This window comes from Podarcis cretensis (genome assembly GCF_951804945.1).
Source record: "Podarcis cretensis genome assembly, chromosome: 5".
Taxonomy (NCBI): Eukaryota; Metazoa; Chordata; class Lepidosauria; order Squamata; family Lacertidae; genus Podarcis; species Podarcis cretensis.
In genome coordinates, this window is record NC_137174.1 from 76,308,283 (window position 1) to 76,324,981 (window position 16,699).

Consider the following 16,699-nt stretch of genomic DNA (forward strand, 5'->3'; position numbering starts at 1 on the left):
ATGTCGGCATTGTAAATGTTGTGTGCAACAATGTCAAGGTCATCTGGGACACTGAGGTGAGGAACTAGTAGGATAAATATTGCTCAAGTTGTTCTCTATATGCTGAACTGGTAGAATGTACCTGTAAATTGTGTTTCTGTTGTCTATCATGGAATTCACAAGTGTTATATGTTGGTGTAGAAATAAAATCCCTCAGTAGTTCTAACCTTTATTAACTACAGCTGGAAATTATATTTTGTGGCTAACTAGGTCAAAGTAATTTAAATGAATTATGTTTGTTGGTCCTCTGCTAAGCAAACATTTTAAAGTGTATATTTTAAACATTATGTACCTTATCTCTCCACATAGCAGTACAAACTTTCTTTTTGTTCTCTGCCTAAAATATTAGAACATTCAACACATTTTTCCACATAGTGCCTTTGATATTAGATACAAACATTCAATTACTTTATCTTTAATAATTAACAACAATGCAAAAATATATCTACAAACAAACCATAATGCAAAAACAGGTCCATGTACAGCTAATGCAAACTCTTTGTAAAGCAAATTACGCTCACTGCTTTGATCAGCCTCTTATAAAAAGGTACAACACATGAAACTTTTATATATTGGGGGTGGGGATTCACTTGAAAAGAGACACACAGCACACAAATACATAGCACATAAATATATTCTGTCTCATTTTTGTGATCATGGCACGATAACTGTTGGAGCAGAGCATCCTCGTTCAGAAGGTGTTTATGTCTATGGCATATTTATTTTAGGTGGAGGAGCGATAGAGGACTTGGTTACAAACAGAAACCCAGTTAATTGAAAAAAGCTGTATCCCATCCACTGAAGTATTTCATTTGTGTGCTCCCAAGCTTGTTTGGTTCTGGCCTCAGCAGGATGGGAGTTCCAGCTCAAGCAAGATTTTGAAGTAATTGTGATGTTTCTGGCAAACCAGAGCAAGGTAAGACAATTTAGAGCAGACTCTTGGTTCAAGGCGAAAGGTAAAGATTCAGAAACCACCCTGAACAGCAAGGTGTGGAGCTCAGGTTAGAGACTTCACAAGAGCAGAGCTCAAATATTGCTTCAGCACCAGACGATCCCTTTCTGAAACTTAAAGGCTGTAGCTTTATCTGGTGATGAGAGCAGCATAGCCTGCTATAACAGGGTAGGGAAGAGTGTGGTTCATCCAGGGCTACTGGGCTGGGATCCTCAGAGTCAGAAGAGGACAACATGACCTTCTCAGTTTGGAGAGATCCAACACAACAGGCTCCTCTCCAGTACTTCTGGGATTGGATAGAAATCCAGGGCTGTCTCTGAAGGCAATTTCTACTCTGAATCCAAGGATGGCATATGTGAATCAGACACTGGAGTCATGACGCTGTTCAGAATATTTGGAAGGCTTGTTAGAGGACAAAGCTGGGCATGATCGGGCTGAAAATCAAAATACAGGGCTCCAGCTGGTACATTTACACCATACTGATCTTGCTGCCACCTCACCCATCCCACAGTACTTCCCAGTGGGTCATAGCGACACTGTTGATAGGATGTCAGGACTTTATCTAGGGAGGTAACTTTTTTGGACTAGATTAATTTTTCTGAAAAATTACATTTTGGGGATATTTGCTAGAAGCCCTTAATGACCTGCTTGGATCTTCAGAAGATGATTGCCTTCATGGTCCTGGGAATTTTTTTTAATTGTATAGACGTTGCTTTTTATATATATTGTACAATAATTTGCTCAAATTAAAGACCTAGTCAAATTTACCACCATTAAAGCTCTATGACCTTCTTCATGAGGTTCAAAGTATGAAACATTAAAAGAAAACCTTTTTTATGTCATGTGCTTTTCTATACTACTGCCAGGAATCTTGTCAATTCAAAGGTATCTACATTTCCTCTTTTTATAAATAATAATTTTATCCCTGTACTATGAAGCATCAAAGAGAATAATATCTCTGAAAGGTTTATTCTTTAATACAAGCAGTAGCTTCAAGATGCTGCTGAAATCTCCCTCACACTTAATTGATGTCTAGTGTTCCGGGGGGGGGGGGAGATAGAGTCTAACGCTCATCAAAAAACACACATTAGTTTTTGTTGCAATGACATTTTGAGCCAAAACTTCTCTTCACCTTAAATAGGGTTGAATTGGACCTTGGGTGTTGACGGTACTGAACATAAGAAGAGGACTGCAAAGGCTTACTTTGTGCAACATTTAATTCTCTCTGTGGTCAACCAGATGGCTACACTCTCCTGCTCATGATTCCCAGAGAGCCAGTGTGGTGTAGTGGTTAAGAGCAGTAGTCTCATAATCTGGGGAACTGGGTTCGCGTCTCTGCTCCTCCACATGCAGCTGCTGGGTGACCTTGGGCTAGTCACACTTCTTTGAAGTCTCTCAGCCCCACTCACCTCACAGAGTGTTTGTTGTGTGGGAGGAAGGGAAAGGAGAATGTTAGCTACTTTGAGACTCCTTCAGGTAGTGATAAAGAGGGATATCAAATCCAAACTCCTCCTCCTCCTCCTCCTCCTCCTCTTCTTCTTCTTCTTCTTCTTCTTCTTCTTCTTCTTCTTCTTCTTCTTCTTCTTCCCAGCAATTGCTGTTCCAAGGCATGTGAAGGAATACTTCCTTTTAACTGTCCTGAACAGGGGTGCCAACTTGAATAAAATATTGTGGGGGCCCAGGTAAGCCCAGCCCCGCAGAATCAATCACATGATGCAGTGCACAAACACCATCTGAATGGGAATGCCTATCAACTTTGTGGGGGCCCAGCCCTCTCAAACATTTCATTGTGGGGGCTGAAGCCCCCATGACCCCTAGGAGTTGGCTCCTTTGGTCCTGAATCTCCCAACCTGGAACACTGAGTACCTGCCCCAATCAAATTTCCAAGCTTCAGATATAGAGAAGGCAGTTTTTTATTAGTTAAAATTGGGGGCAAACACAACTGGTCATAGCTGGCTCTAATACTGGATGGATTCTAGCCATTATGACTGGTAGTCACTGATAGCCTTACTCTGAATAAATTGGTCTAATCCCCTTTTAAAGCTGCCTGGGCTGGTGGCCATGGCTACGTATTTTGTTTGTGACTTTCACAGTGTTTCTATGAAGGACATAGTGTGGCTATGAAGAATATTCCTTGCACGGATGAGTATTTCATAAGGGCTTCCACTTGCACAATGGGGTTTTCCTTCTCTCTCCTTCCCCCTGTGGCCTCCACATACCCTGAAGCTGGCTGGGTGTTTATGTCAGGAGAACCCCCCAGAACAACATGTTGTAGAAAGGAGGGGATTGTTCAATCTGCCAAGCTGAAATGCTTGTGCATATGGAAGATTTGTCATAGGGTGACTTTAAATTCCACTCTAAATGTCTGCCTTAATCAAGTTCCCATGATGTTTATTGGAGAGAGGGGAACTACAAGTCCAAGAATCATATCAGATCATCTGGGGTCATATCATCCAGCCAGAAGGTACCTGTCCTTTGTCAACAACAAATTGCCGCTGTTTTTTGTGTTGGATATATGCTATATAGTAACTTATGGACCTAATAGGTATCTAAAGCCATTTGCACGTAACAAAATATGTATTTTATCAAAGTAATTGTGAAACTGAAATACAATTAAGAATAAGTATATTAATTGTGAAATATAATTAAGAAGAAGTATATTTTGTGAGGGGGCCAAGAGAGTGGGCCCCTAAGGTATAGCTTGTTTAGCTTATACAAAATCCAGCACTGCTTGGGACCAAGGAAGCTTCCTCCATATGAAACTGATGGTGTATTAAAAACTTCTACACTTGCCATCTTGAGCAGTCCGCCCACACTTGATATATGTTTCATTAAGCTGTGGGAGAAGATCTTATCTGTGGCTGTATCTAGGTTCTGGAACTCCCGACCTAGGGAGGTCCACCTTGCTCCCTCTCGGATAGCCTTCTGCTCATATGTGAATACTGGACCTTTCTTTTTAGACAAACATTTGGCCTACCTCCTGGCATGTGAATCCTTAGTTTGATGCTAATTTCCCTGCTGTTGTTTTCTTACTTTTTAAAGATATTATTGCCCATAAGTAGTACATGCAACAAAATGTTGCCATGTGGAATGCTCATGTTCAGGCTTCCAACCTGGATACTTCACTCAATTTCCCCTCATCCCTGGTTTTCCCTTCCCCTACAACAGCCAGCCAGCCAGCATTCCACATCCACTAAGCATGCCTGGTCCTCACTGGGTTATTTTGGGTGCACCACAAGCACCTTTGGGATCCCCCTCCCTCAAGTGCTTTTGTACTTCGGCAGTCCTTGGGGCTCCTCCATAAGGAACCTCATAAGTTCCCACATAAGGATGGGCACTTGGACAACTAAGTTCACTATTAGTAAATATGATTACTGAATTGCCATTTACTGTAATTTTTTAACACTCTGTTCTGAGAAGGGATGGGAAAATCTGACAATTCCAGTTTCTCTCTGTTTCGCATTTTTCCAATCTTATATTCAGTTCTCCATAGTGCCATACCAATTTCCAGGGCAGATTTCTCTGAATATATGCATGTGTATGTGCAATTTTGCCTAATATTCACATTTTGCCCTGTTCCAATATAATGCACCTTTTGTATGCTATTTTCGTATTTGTATTAATGTGCACATTATACCACTATGTATATATTACATGGCTGGAGAAATGCATGGCAAATTTGGGTTGCATTTTGGTTCATGTATTGTTTCAGAAAGTGCAAATTAAGTAGGTTCATCTTAAAATGTGAACTCAACTGAATATCCTTCCTCTATCCCTACATGTGAGGAGCCTTGGATATTTAATTGGGAATGGTGGGATATAAATGGTTTTTTAAATTTAAAAAAAATGTTTAAAAAATAACAATCCATAGTTATTTGGCAGCACATCTGTTTGATCTACATGGACATAGCTGTCGTGTTCATTTTCATCTAAAAATAAAAATACACATAACACCATGTAACATTAGTCATTCAGACCTAAATATTTGATGCAGTATTTCACAGCATTGTTTTAACATTAGTTCTGAATGCTTCAAACCAATGCTTGAATCTTTAAAACCCACAAAGCAAAGCAATCCAAGTGAGAAATGTCCTAAGAGGCTTCTGTGGTTGGGATTATGGCTATATTAACTACAACTGTTCTAACATGACAGAAGCACTTACTTAAGACCTATGGGCTTATAGTCTTACTATTTTTAACAATTCCCTGTGTGGAAATATATAATTGATTAGACCTAAGTAATTCACAAATATTCTGATAAGTTTCAAAAACTATGCATATTTGTTAATATATATTCAGCTCCAAATAGACCTTAAACTAGGACAAAAAAATGTAGGCAGGTAAAAATTACAGTGGTACCTCAGGTTACATGAGCTTCAGGTTACATACGCTTCAGGTTACAGACTCTGCTAACCCAGAAATAGTGCTTCAGGTTAAGAACTTTGCTTCAGGATGAGAACAGAAATCATGGTCCGGCGGCACGGCAGCAGCAGGAGGCCCCATTAGCTAAAGTGGTGTTTCAGGTTAAGAACAGTTTCAGGTTGAGTACGAACCTCCGGAGCGAATTAAGTACTTAACCCGAGGTACCACTGTACTAAGATTTACTGTGCAATTTATTTGGAACTAAGTCCCTTTATGTTTATTAGGACTTTCCTTCAGCCTTAAAGACCAGTCCAATCCACAACTACTTTTGTTGTTCTGTTTTATGTTATAGCAGAGTGGTTGTTATGTAATAGTATAGAATTTGTGTTTCTAACATTGCTATAAGTTACTTGGAGACCTGTGAGTAATTAACATCAACAGCAATAATGACAGTAGTACCAATAGTGTCATTGTGTTTGCGGGACTTACCCAAAGAAAGCACTTAATCAACACTTAATATTATACATATTTAAGTGTAAACTAGTCCCTACATGCAATCTACTCAACTGTCTTCAGAAGCTTGTAAACTGACTGGGGTTTGGAATAGGAGGCAGGTTTATGAGAGATTAAGGAGGCTAGGAACTTACTTGAAAGTAAGTTCTGTATTCTTGCTGTATTGGCATGTACCTGAAATTATGTGTACACTGGTACCAACACCACAGCTTACTTAAGCAGGGCTGGGGCCAGGTGGTAGGGAGGTTAAATGTGTGCAGACACATGGGAATACCAGTACCTCGGCACACGCACCCCCGACCTGACCCAGATTTGTCCAGGTAAACTTCAGCAACACCAGTGTCAGGAGGGTGCTGTCACACCACGCCAGATGTTGCTGATGATGTTATAACTCATGGGATACTATATAAATAAACCACGATTCAATATTAGTGAGACTAATTTATAGGGCTCCAAGTTCCTACCAGGATGGCCAATAGTTAAGGATGTGGAGAGCTGTAGTCAAAAATATCTGGAGGGCACCAGGTTGGAGAAGAACTGCTGCTTGTGGATCTAAATGGCCCTAAATGGCCTCGGTCCAGTATACCTGAAGGAGCGTCTCCACCCCCATCGTTCAGCCTGGACACTGAGATCCAGCGCCGAGGGCCTTCTGGCGGTTCCCTCATTGCGAGAAGTGAGGTTACAGGGAACCAGACAGAGGCCCTTCTCAGTAGTGGCGCCTGCCCTGTGGAACGCCCTCCCAGCAGATGTCAAGGCAATAAACAACTATTTTACTTTTAAAAGACAACTGAAGGCAGCCCTCTTTAGGGAAGTTTTTAATGTCTGATGCTGTACTGTTTTTAACATTTGATTGGGAGCCGCCCAGACTGGCTGGGGAGACTCAGCCAATGGGCAGGGTATAAATAAATTATTATTATTATTATTATTATTATTATTATTATTATTATTATTGCTGTGCCAGCATTGCTACAAAGCAGCAATGGGCAATGTTAAGTTGCCAAAAATGCTGAAGGACATCATGAGACCTGCTTTTGTCAACACCTGCCCTTTGAGTGGTACAGTACATGCCTGGAGGAAGATAACATGCAACTCCTACAGGTCCATTGCTCATTAAAGAAGGCGAGAACCCATTTCTTTTTTTGTACTTCTGCACTAGGGATGGATTCACTGGCTTGGGAATCCATGCGCAGTACCCGGGAAATGGTTGACACTATGAAGCCTTCTCATTTTACCAGGTTGCATGCCAAGGCACTGAGAGGTTACTGTGCAGAAGCACCCTAAATCATCACATGCCATCAGAGGTAACAGCAAAATAATAGGGCCCTTGCCTCAAATGTTTTAAAAATGTGTTTGGCTTCTCTCACAACAGGTGGCTATCAAATGTATTTGTCTTGCTTGAGCAACTCTCCTTTCAACCCAGGCATCAAGAAAACAAATGATCCTCTACAAGCTTAACAAGGCTAATATCCCCCGATCTTTGCCAGATATTTGCTGAGGTATAGCAGGTGAACAGTGATGTTTTTGCAGCTTCCTTGTTGCCATAACTCAGCCTTGAGTTTTGATTTATAGCCGCTGAGGTCATTCTCTTCAATCTACCATGAAGCTGTCTGTTTCCATATGAATGCATTGGATTAGGTGATGATTTCAGCATTGCTTAGGATATCTTTCAAACAATTTTAAAGTCTTTTTTTACCTCAGAAGCACTACTTTGTTACTGGAAGACAACTGAAGATAACTTACCTCCTGATAACTATCCAATCATCAGTTCTGCATTCCATTCTCTGCACGTAGCACAGCAAAACCTTTTAAAAGAATACCCTGATACAAAACTTTAGCAATAAGATTTCACACTGTCAAAATAAGACCACATTTTGTGATGGTGTAGCAGTGGAGGCCACCATATTTTAGCAAGTCTTAAGACATTTTGATGAGTTTCATGTTGAGTGCAGTGTCCTGAGCAACTTTTTCCCAGACAAGCTAAGCGATCCTACAGGTGTGTACTGGGGCAGGTGGTATTTTGGTTGATCTGATCTTAAGTTGTTTATACGGCTTTATATATTGACAGAGAGGGCAGTTTCCTCGGCATAGGTGTAATATGTGTGCATACAGGTAGTTGCCTCAACAACCTGGCTGTCCATTTGTGGACACCAGTGGTGTTGTCCAGTAATCACTGATGACTCAGGTGTGAGCCCTCCTTGTTCCCAATTGGAAGGGAACACATAAACATTTTAAAACTGAAGAAGAGACATTGGAATGCAGATCAGTTCTGCATCATCACTTCCTGCCTGTCAGCTCATGCCAGTAGGGCATGAGATGAGATGATATTACAGCCTTCAGATTTCACTTGCACACACCATTTTAGGATTCTGCTGTTAAAACTATCAGGCAACTTAAAATAACTATTGCTGTAATTGTACTTATGTAGAATATACACAGAGACTCAGGTGGCGCTGTGGTCTAAACCACAGATATAGGGCTTGCTGATCAGAAGGTCGGCGGTTCAAATCCCAGTGATGGGGTGAGCTCCCGTTGCTCGGTCCCTGCTCCTGCCAACCTAGCAGTTCAAAAGCACACCAAAGTGCAAGCAGATAAATAGGTACCACTCCGGCGGGAAGGTAAACGGCGTTTCTGTGCGCTGCTCTGGTTTGCCAGAAGCGGCTTAGTCATGCTGGCCACATGACCCAGAAGCTGTATGTGGACAAACGCTGGCTCCCTCGGCCTATAGAGTGAGGTGAGCGCACAACCCCAGAGTTGTCCACGACTGGACCTAACAATCAGGGGTCCCTTTACCTAGAATGAGGGTTGGTTCATTACATATATTATCTATCAACTGCTCTTTAGCAGTAGCAATATTTGTGAAATATTTAGGCTGCAATCCTATGGCCCCTGGAAGAGTATCCCAAGGGCTAAAGGAGAGAATGAATCTCCCCTTACATGAGTGGAGATGAAGATCCAGGGCTGGAGCAGGAGCCCTACCAGCCATGGCATCCTCCTTGCAGCTGAGAAATGACCATGATGATCCCTTCTCCACCTTGGTGTTCTGTTGATGGAGAGGAGGAAAATGAAGTCTTCTAAGTGCATGCCACTGGTTGATTTCCTGTTCCTTCAACATGTCCCCTACATTGGGGGGAGGGGAGGGTGAGCTACCATAATTATTTTCCCTCCCATTGGGATCATTGAGGAAGACCATTGGGATAGGGGGAAGATCTCACTCTGGGGAAGGAAAAATGTGTCTCTCACCTTCCTCCCTGCTAGAGTGACTCTGGATTGGATTGTTTTACCCCCAGTATCTTCCATATATGTTACACATTTTCCATACACATAAAGTATTTCCCTCCGCCCACAGGTTAAACATCATCCTATGTCTTGAAAGCTAGAATAAATATATCCACCTACCTACCCCAATATTGCTTGTATTGCCTCACATCTAATTTGACAGAAGATCTTTTTATAAAGTTAATACACATGGGCCTTAACACTGTGTTCCAAAACCTTGGCTCAAACTCTGAAGTGTCTATCATATCTTTGACATTCTTAAAAATCTGGCATTGTGTTATATTTACTTGCTAGTCTTAGCTGCAGACTAGGCATAGGTATATTGGTGCAAAGGGCCTTATATGGACGTATATCGTAACCTGTGAAGTTGCTGGGTTTTTGTGTGTTTTTAATGCTACATAGAGCTTGAAGGTGTTCATCCATTTTATTTTTTCATAACTAATTAATGGACAATTTAATGTGCCTGTGTACTCCTTCAGTTATTTGTTAAAGGGTTTTAAAAACTGCTAAATTGTCCTCTTAAGACAACAGGCATCCCACTGTGCTAAATGAATTTGAAGTGGAAGTTTTATAAAGTGGTTGTTGGTTCTTTGGGGCTTCTTGAATTTAAAAGATATCCTTGAGGACTGGAACATAACTTTGTTATTGGAAAAAGTCCAAAAAAACAAACCAACCCACAACCTGTATGCCTGTAATAAACTTTTGTTATTCAGGAAAATAAAATAAAATGCTGCCAACCTCTGAAAAGAAATTTCTGTGCACTATTTTCACAGGGCCAAGTGTGGGAATATTTGGGAAATGAAAGCTTGATTAATGACATTCATCAGTTTTCCAGGAAGGCAAGGATCATGTTTGACATGTTGGAATTCTTTGAGGATATGAATAGCTTGATTGTAGAGAGACATTCATTGATCACTGCAAAACCAGATTAGGAGAAAGGATTTAACAAAATGCTAGAAGTGAGTTAATGCCGTTACAAAAAAGTACCACATATTATCTTTACAGTAGGAACACAGCATGCAATAAGTTAAATCTCCCTATTTTTTCCTCTATTTTTTTATAGGTTCAAAAACAAACTTCTTCTATTACATTCCAGAAGATTAAACCAATCTCAAAATGCAAGTGTCTAAGCTTCCCTTTGAGACCTCCAAGTTACGCCAATGCTGGGTCACACAACAGGTTGCAGCTGCACTACTGTGGGTGACCACCCACCATCAATGGTTTGAAATAGCTATTTTCTTCTGCAATCCAGAGCTATTAGAATCGTTGAAAGGAGCCTTGCCACTGACTTTCACTGATGCTGCTATAGCAGGCTGAAGTTCATCATCAGATTCTTCTCTGGAGGAAGGCAACAGCTGGGTTGGTTTCTCTCTCAGGGCCCATTTAGGAGCTTCACAAATGGCGGCCCTGGGAGTGAGTCCAGGCATAATCCTGAAGGTGATGTGCACAGAATGCTGCAACATTCTGTGGATTTATAGCGCTGCTTTATATCAAATCAGCCCATATGTCCACCAAGCCCATTGCAGTATATTCCAACTGGGACCAGTTCTCCAAAGACTCAGAAAGATTTCCTAGTTGTACTACTTTGAATTATTTAACCTAGGACTCAATGTATTGAATCCAAGGCTTTATACATACAAAGCATGTCTCCCTCCCCCATTAAAATTAAAGTAAAATCTAATCCTGTCCCCATCCCTACCAACCATTTACCAAATGGTAAATATTCTGGCATATCAATTATCGATACCACCTGGGTGGTGGGTAGCTTTCCTGAATCGCATCTGAGTGATATTTTTTCAAATTATATACTCACTTTGTTTTTCCAAGGAGCTTTAGGTAAAATACATGCACCACCCCTAATTCATAGTCATAAAAACTCTAGATTAGGCTGAGAGGCAGTGGCTGGTCAAAGTTTACCCAGTGAGAGCTGTTTATGACTTAGTCAGGGTTTGAACCTGAGTCTCTCCACTTCTGGGTAACAACCACTTCATCACACTGGATATCATGGTTAGGATTTAATATTTGGTTCTCTGAATACTTTCATTATCGAAGAGGAGCACTGGAAATGTATTTCTGATCCAAAGAAGCAGGGAACAAATTACATTTTGCAACTTCTTAATGAAGTATTGAGCGGTGCAGAGTGGCGACAATGACTTTCACATCTGAAGAAGGCCTCTCCTTTTCACAAGCTGAAACATCTGAGAGCAACCACCACCAGAACAGCAACAACAAAGTAAGATGCAGGAAATGAAAAACAATTACATGGTATTAGAATAATTCAATTCCACCCAAGGGGGAAATAGAGATATGGGATAAATTACCAGGATTGGCCACCGGTGCATACAATATTGCATTCAAAGCGGTAAGAAACAGGTTTCGAGGAGTTACAAAAACAGAAGAAGAAAACCAACCCCTGCCTGGTGTGTAAATAAGGGACTTTCTTTTAAAACATTATAATCACATATTTTATGAGCCCAGGGAGAGGTTAATTAAGGCCAATGGAAACAAAAGTCAAGTGAGAAGGATTAGGGCTGCCACTATTCCCTCGCATACTCTTCTGAAAATTGGTGAAGAAATGGTGACAAAAAGGAGAGCAGTAGGTGGGTAGGATGAGAGGATGGGAAAGGCAAAAACCTGTTGTGTCACTAGAATCCTCAAGTTCTTCCTTCTTGCTAAGCCACTTTTCAGTGTAATCAAAGCAAGGCAGCATGGACTGAATGTTGCTTGAAAAAAAATACATACCTGTGTGTGTTTGCTTTAATACTGCCAGTCCCAAGTATTTGTGCTGATAATATATTATGACAGTATGATTATGCTTCTGATAAATAATATGTAAACTTCAGTGTGGAACTGTCCGTGAAGAGCTCTCAAAAGATTAAGAGCTCCCAATACAGGTGCTCTTGGCACTCTCATTACAAACCTCTGCACCAGTATTGAGAGCCTCAGTACAGTGTTAGGAGTAGGTTTGGCTTCAGTTGTCAAAACATCAGAAATTGTCATCAGCAAGCAATTTCTGGACATGATCAGAAAACAATACTTTCTTTAGTCCCTTGTGTTTATTAATGGTTTATTGATCATTTTCACATGGCAAACAAGACCTCTAGCAACATTACTCCTCTAAGCAGTCCCTCCACAGCTCCTCATCCACCCAGACATTACCCACCATTAGTCCTTTTGGTCATTTAGATGTGTTATGACACATAACATTGTTGCCTTGAATGCATGTCACATTTGCAAGATGTTTGGTACAAAAATGTGACGATACTCTGAAATCGCATAACAACAGAGAGCCTACAGCTGAGTTTATAGCATTGGATTTGTAATTTGGGAAGGAGATTATGAATTATAGTAGGGTCAGTTTGCCCATAACTAGACCAAGCAGCCATTTGTAATATTTCTATTCAGTTCCACCGTCTCAATGTGAAATTTCAGTGATAAGAATTTGAACAATGGACATGGACCCACCTCAGTTTCTGTCGCCCTTATCTGGGCTGTTTTCAAGAGTGGCTTGAGGGAACATGCTACACATGAACCACTGAAACTAAGCTCTGTATACTGCCTGAAGGGTGGATCACCTTGAATCAGAGGTGAGGTCCAGGAGCATAACAAATAAGGCTGGCTGTATCTAGTGCAGCTAAAAGAATTGGTATATAAATAGACTACCTCCTTACATATTCCAATTGATGGGTATTTTAGTTGCATCTTATAGAAGCCAAACATTCTTTGGCTATGGGGAACTCTTGGTAACTTTTAAATAGATTCTTTAACTAAAGCTATTGCATTTTGCCTGTAGAATCTAGCACACAGAGGCCCAATTCATGTCTCTTCATAGAACCTAACTGCTGGTATAATACAAAGCATAATTATAAAAACTATTTATTTAATGCATTTCCCCACTTCTGGTTCAGCCTAGTATGTTGCAGTTTTTCCCAAACTACAGTACTGAAGTCTCCTCCTTGCCATTGGTTTCCTTGACTGAGCCCAGAGAGAGAGAGAGAGAGAGAGAGAGAGAGAGAGAGAGAGAGAGAGAATTTGTTATCATATCCTGGATAGCCAAACATAAAACCAACTAATTCTCAACAACCCATTAAATAAATTTTGAAGGGAAGCCTCACTTACACCTATTTCCATGTGTCAAGAGAAATGTTTATACAGTTTAAGGTGCTCATTTCTATGGTAAAATATTATTTACCCTAAAGTTCCTAAGGTATGCTCAGTAATTAGGGCTACTACCCTGTTAAATACATCTTGGTTGATTAATCAATTAAGTCTGCACTCCTAAGCATGCTTACCAGGGTGTAAGTTCTGTTTAGCTCAAAGGGGATTCCTTCAGGGTAGGCATGTTTACAGTTGGTCTCCAAACTTGCACATAAGTACAACAAACAATGCATACATCTTTTGCTTTAAGATAATGAATATATTTACTGTAGCAGCCAAAAAAGGAGGCAAGACCTCAAATCAGTGCAGAAATAACTAGGAAATCTTAATGTTGTTGTTGTTGTTTAGTCATTTAGTCATGTCCAACTCTTTGTGACCCCATGGTCCAGAGCACCCCAGGCACTCCTGTCTTTCACTGCCTCCCGCAGTTTGGTCAAACTCATGCTGTTAGCTTCGAGAACACTGTCCAACCATCTCGTCCTCTGTCATCCCCTTCTCCTTGTGCCCTCCATCTTTCCCAACATCAGGGCCTTTTCCAGGGAGTCTTCTCTTCTCATGAGATGGCCAAAGTATTGGAGTCTCAGCTTCAGGATCTGTCCTTCCAGTGAGCACTCAGGGCTGATTTCCTTCAGAATGGATTGGTTTGATCTTCTTGCAGTCCATGGGACTCTCAAGAGTCTCATCCAGCACCATAATTCAAAAGTATCAATTCTTCGGCGATCAGCCTTCTTTATGGTCCAGTTCTCACTTCCATACATCACTACTGGGAAAACCATGGCTTTAACTATATGGACCTTTGTTGGCAAGGTGATGTCTCTGCTTTTTAAGATGCTGTTTAGGTTTGTCATTGCTTTTCTCCCAAGAAGCAGGCGTCTTTTAATTTCGTGGCTGCTGTCACCATCTGCAGTGATCATGGAGCCCAAGAAAGTAAGCAGGAACCGGCAAGCCACTCCAGTATCCCTGCCAAGAAAACTCCATGGACAAAGACAACAGGAAATCTTAAAAGAATGTATAAAATGGCCAGCACATTTTGGTTTACACTTGCTTCAGGGGGTTGAATTAATGACTCTAGGGTTCCTTCCAGCTCTACTGTTCTATGATTCTATGAAAATAATACTTGCTGAGGACTTTGAGAGGGCATCAAGTCATATTATTTTGGCCCTTTAAAAGTTGTAAAGTAAAAAAGAAAGCACTCGACATTTTATTCCTTCCACTGAAGTGTTCTACATAAGGAAGTAAGGAAAGCTTGCTGGTTCAGGCCAACAGCCCATATAGCCCAGCATCCTGTTCTGACAGTAGCCAACCAAATGCCTATGGGAAGTCCAAAAGCAGGTCTAGAGTGCCACAGCATTCTCCCCACTTGCGATTGCCAGCAATGGGCATTCAGAAGCATACCACCCTAGCAGTGAATGTAGAGCATAACCATTGTGGCTTGTAGCTATTTATAGCCTTAGGTAAAGATAAAGGGACCCCTGACAATTAGGTCCAGTCGTGGCAGACTCTGGGGTTGTGGCGCTCATCTCGCTTTATTGGCCGAGGGAGCCGGCATACAGCTTCCAGGTCACGTGGCCAGCATGACTAAGCCGCTTCTGGCAAACCAGAGCAGTGCACAGAAACGCCATTTACCTTCCTGCCAGAGTGGTACCTATTTATCTACTTGCACTTTGACGTGCTTTCGAACTGCTAGGTTGGCAGGAGCAGGGACCGAGCAATGGGAGCTCACCCCGTTGCAGGGATTCGAACCACCGACCTTCTGATCGGCAAGTCCTGGGCTCTGTGGTTTAACCCACAGTGCCACCCGCATCCCTTATTTATAGCCTTATCTTCCATTAATTTGTCTAATTCTCTCTTAAAACCATCTAATTTGGTTATCATTGCTTCTTCATATGAGAATGAATTCTATAGTTTAACTGGATGGTGTGCAGAAATGCTTTCTTTTTACTTACATATTTTATCCCTGGTTTGAAGCCTTCTTATTTTCTCACTTATGTTCTGGTTCTCTCTCTTTCTCTTGCTCGGTCATCTTAGAAAAGACCTGCCCTCCTGTGTGAGAGAGGAGAAGTTTAATTAATCAGTTCCTCAATAAACTGTGCTGTACAAGATTTCTCCACCCAATTTTGGGCAATTTCCCCTTTGCACGGCAGCTCCCTCAGACACAAGACTACTCTGTTTGGAAAGGGTGCAAGGAGCTCCAAGAGGAAGGGAAAGATTGGTTATACGCACTGCTTTCTACTTGCTCAGCCATTGGATGCAAGCCATAGAGAATAGCTTGTGAAGCCATTTGAGCTAAATTGTGCAGACCAAAGGTCCAAACATCCAGCCCTGCATAGCATTGCCTACTGTGGCCAACGAAATGCATCTCTAAAGCACACAAACAAGACTGTAAGGCTATGTACTTCCCTTGTCATTGTCCCCAGAATGTGGTAGCCTGACTAGCCCTGGCCATTACATAAAATGAGGGAGCTGTCTCAGGTGAAAGATGCTGGATGGTTGGGGCTGCTGTCAAGGTGTTAGAGGATGGTGGTAATGATGATGATGATGATGATGATGATGATGATGATGATACTTTTGTTTTTTATACCCTGCCCATCCAGCTGGATTTCCCCAGCTTACAGCTCATAAAAAATTGTAAAACATTAGACATTAAAAACTTCCTGATACACGGTTGCCTTCAGATGTCTTCTAAAAGTCAGATAGTTGTTTATTTCCTTGATATCTGATGGAAGGGCATTCCACAGAGCAGGCACCACTACTGAGAAGGCCCTCTGCCTAGTTCCCTGTAACCTCACTTCTCACAATGAGGGAACTGTCAGAAGGTCTCAGAGCTGCACCTCAGTGTCCAGGCTGAACGATGGGGGTGAAGATGCTCCTTCAGGTATACTGGGCTGAGGCCATTTAGGGCTTTAAAGGTCAACACCAACACTTTGAATTGTGCTCGGAAACATGCTGGGAGCCAATGTAGGTCTTTCAGGACCAGTGTTATGTGGTCTCGGCGGCCACTCCCAGTCACCAGTCTAGCTGCCACATTCTGGATTAGTTGTAGTTTCCGGGTCACCTTCAAAGGTAGCCCCACATAGGGCATATTGCAGTAGTCCCAGTGGGAGATAAAGCATGCACCACTCTGGTGAGACAGTCGGTGGGCAGGTAGGGTCTCAGCCTGCATACCAGATGGAGCTGGTAGACAGCTGCCCTGAACACAGAATTGACCTGCGCCTCCATGGATAGCTGTGCATCCAAAATGATTCCCAGGCTACACACCTGGTCCTTCAGGGGTACAGTTACCCCATTCAGGACCAGGGAGTCCTCCTGCCCCTGGTCCACCCAAAACAGTACAGTGGTACCTGAAGCTACAAGCGCCTCAGGTTACAAACACTTCAGGTTGCAAACTCTGTTATCCTG

The 16,699-nt window shown here is 41.8% G+C and overlaps 1 long non-coding RNA gene across 3 annotated transcripts in view; it reads right to left on the reverse strand.

Moving 5' to 3' along the window:
- Positions 1-14,017: 14,017 nt before the first annotated feature.
- Positions 14,018-16,699, reverse strand: part of LOC307217223 — a 239,041-nt gene continuing 236,359 nt past the window's right edge. For all 3 annotated transcript variants that reach the window (XR_013839452.1, XR_013839453.1, XR_013839454.1), the window contains 2 exons: positions 15,247-15,343; positions 14,018-14,272 (listed from right to left, as the gene is read on the reverse strand). This is a non-coding gene — a long non-coding RNA (uncharacterized lncRNA). The remainder of the gene's footprint in view (positions 14,273-15,246; positions 15,344-16,699) is intronic.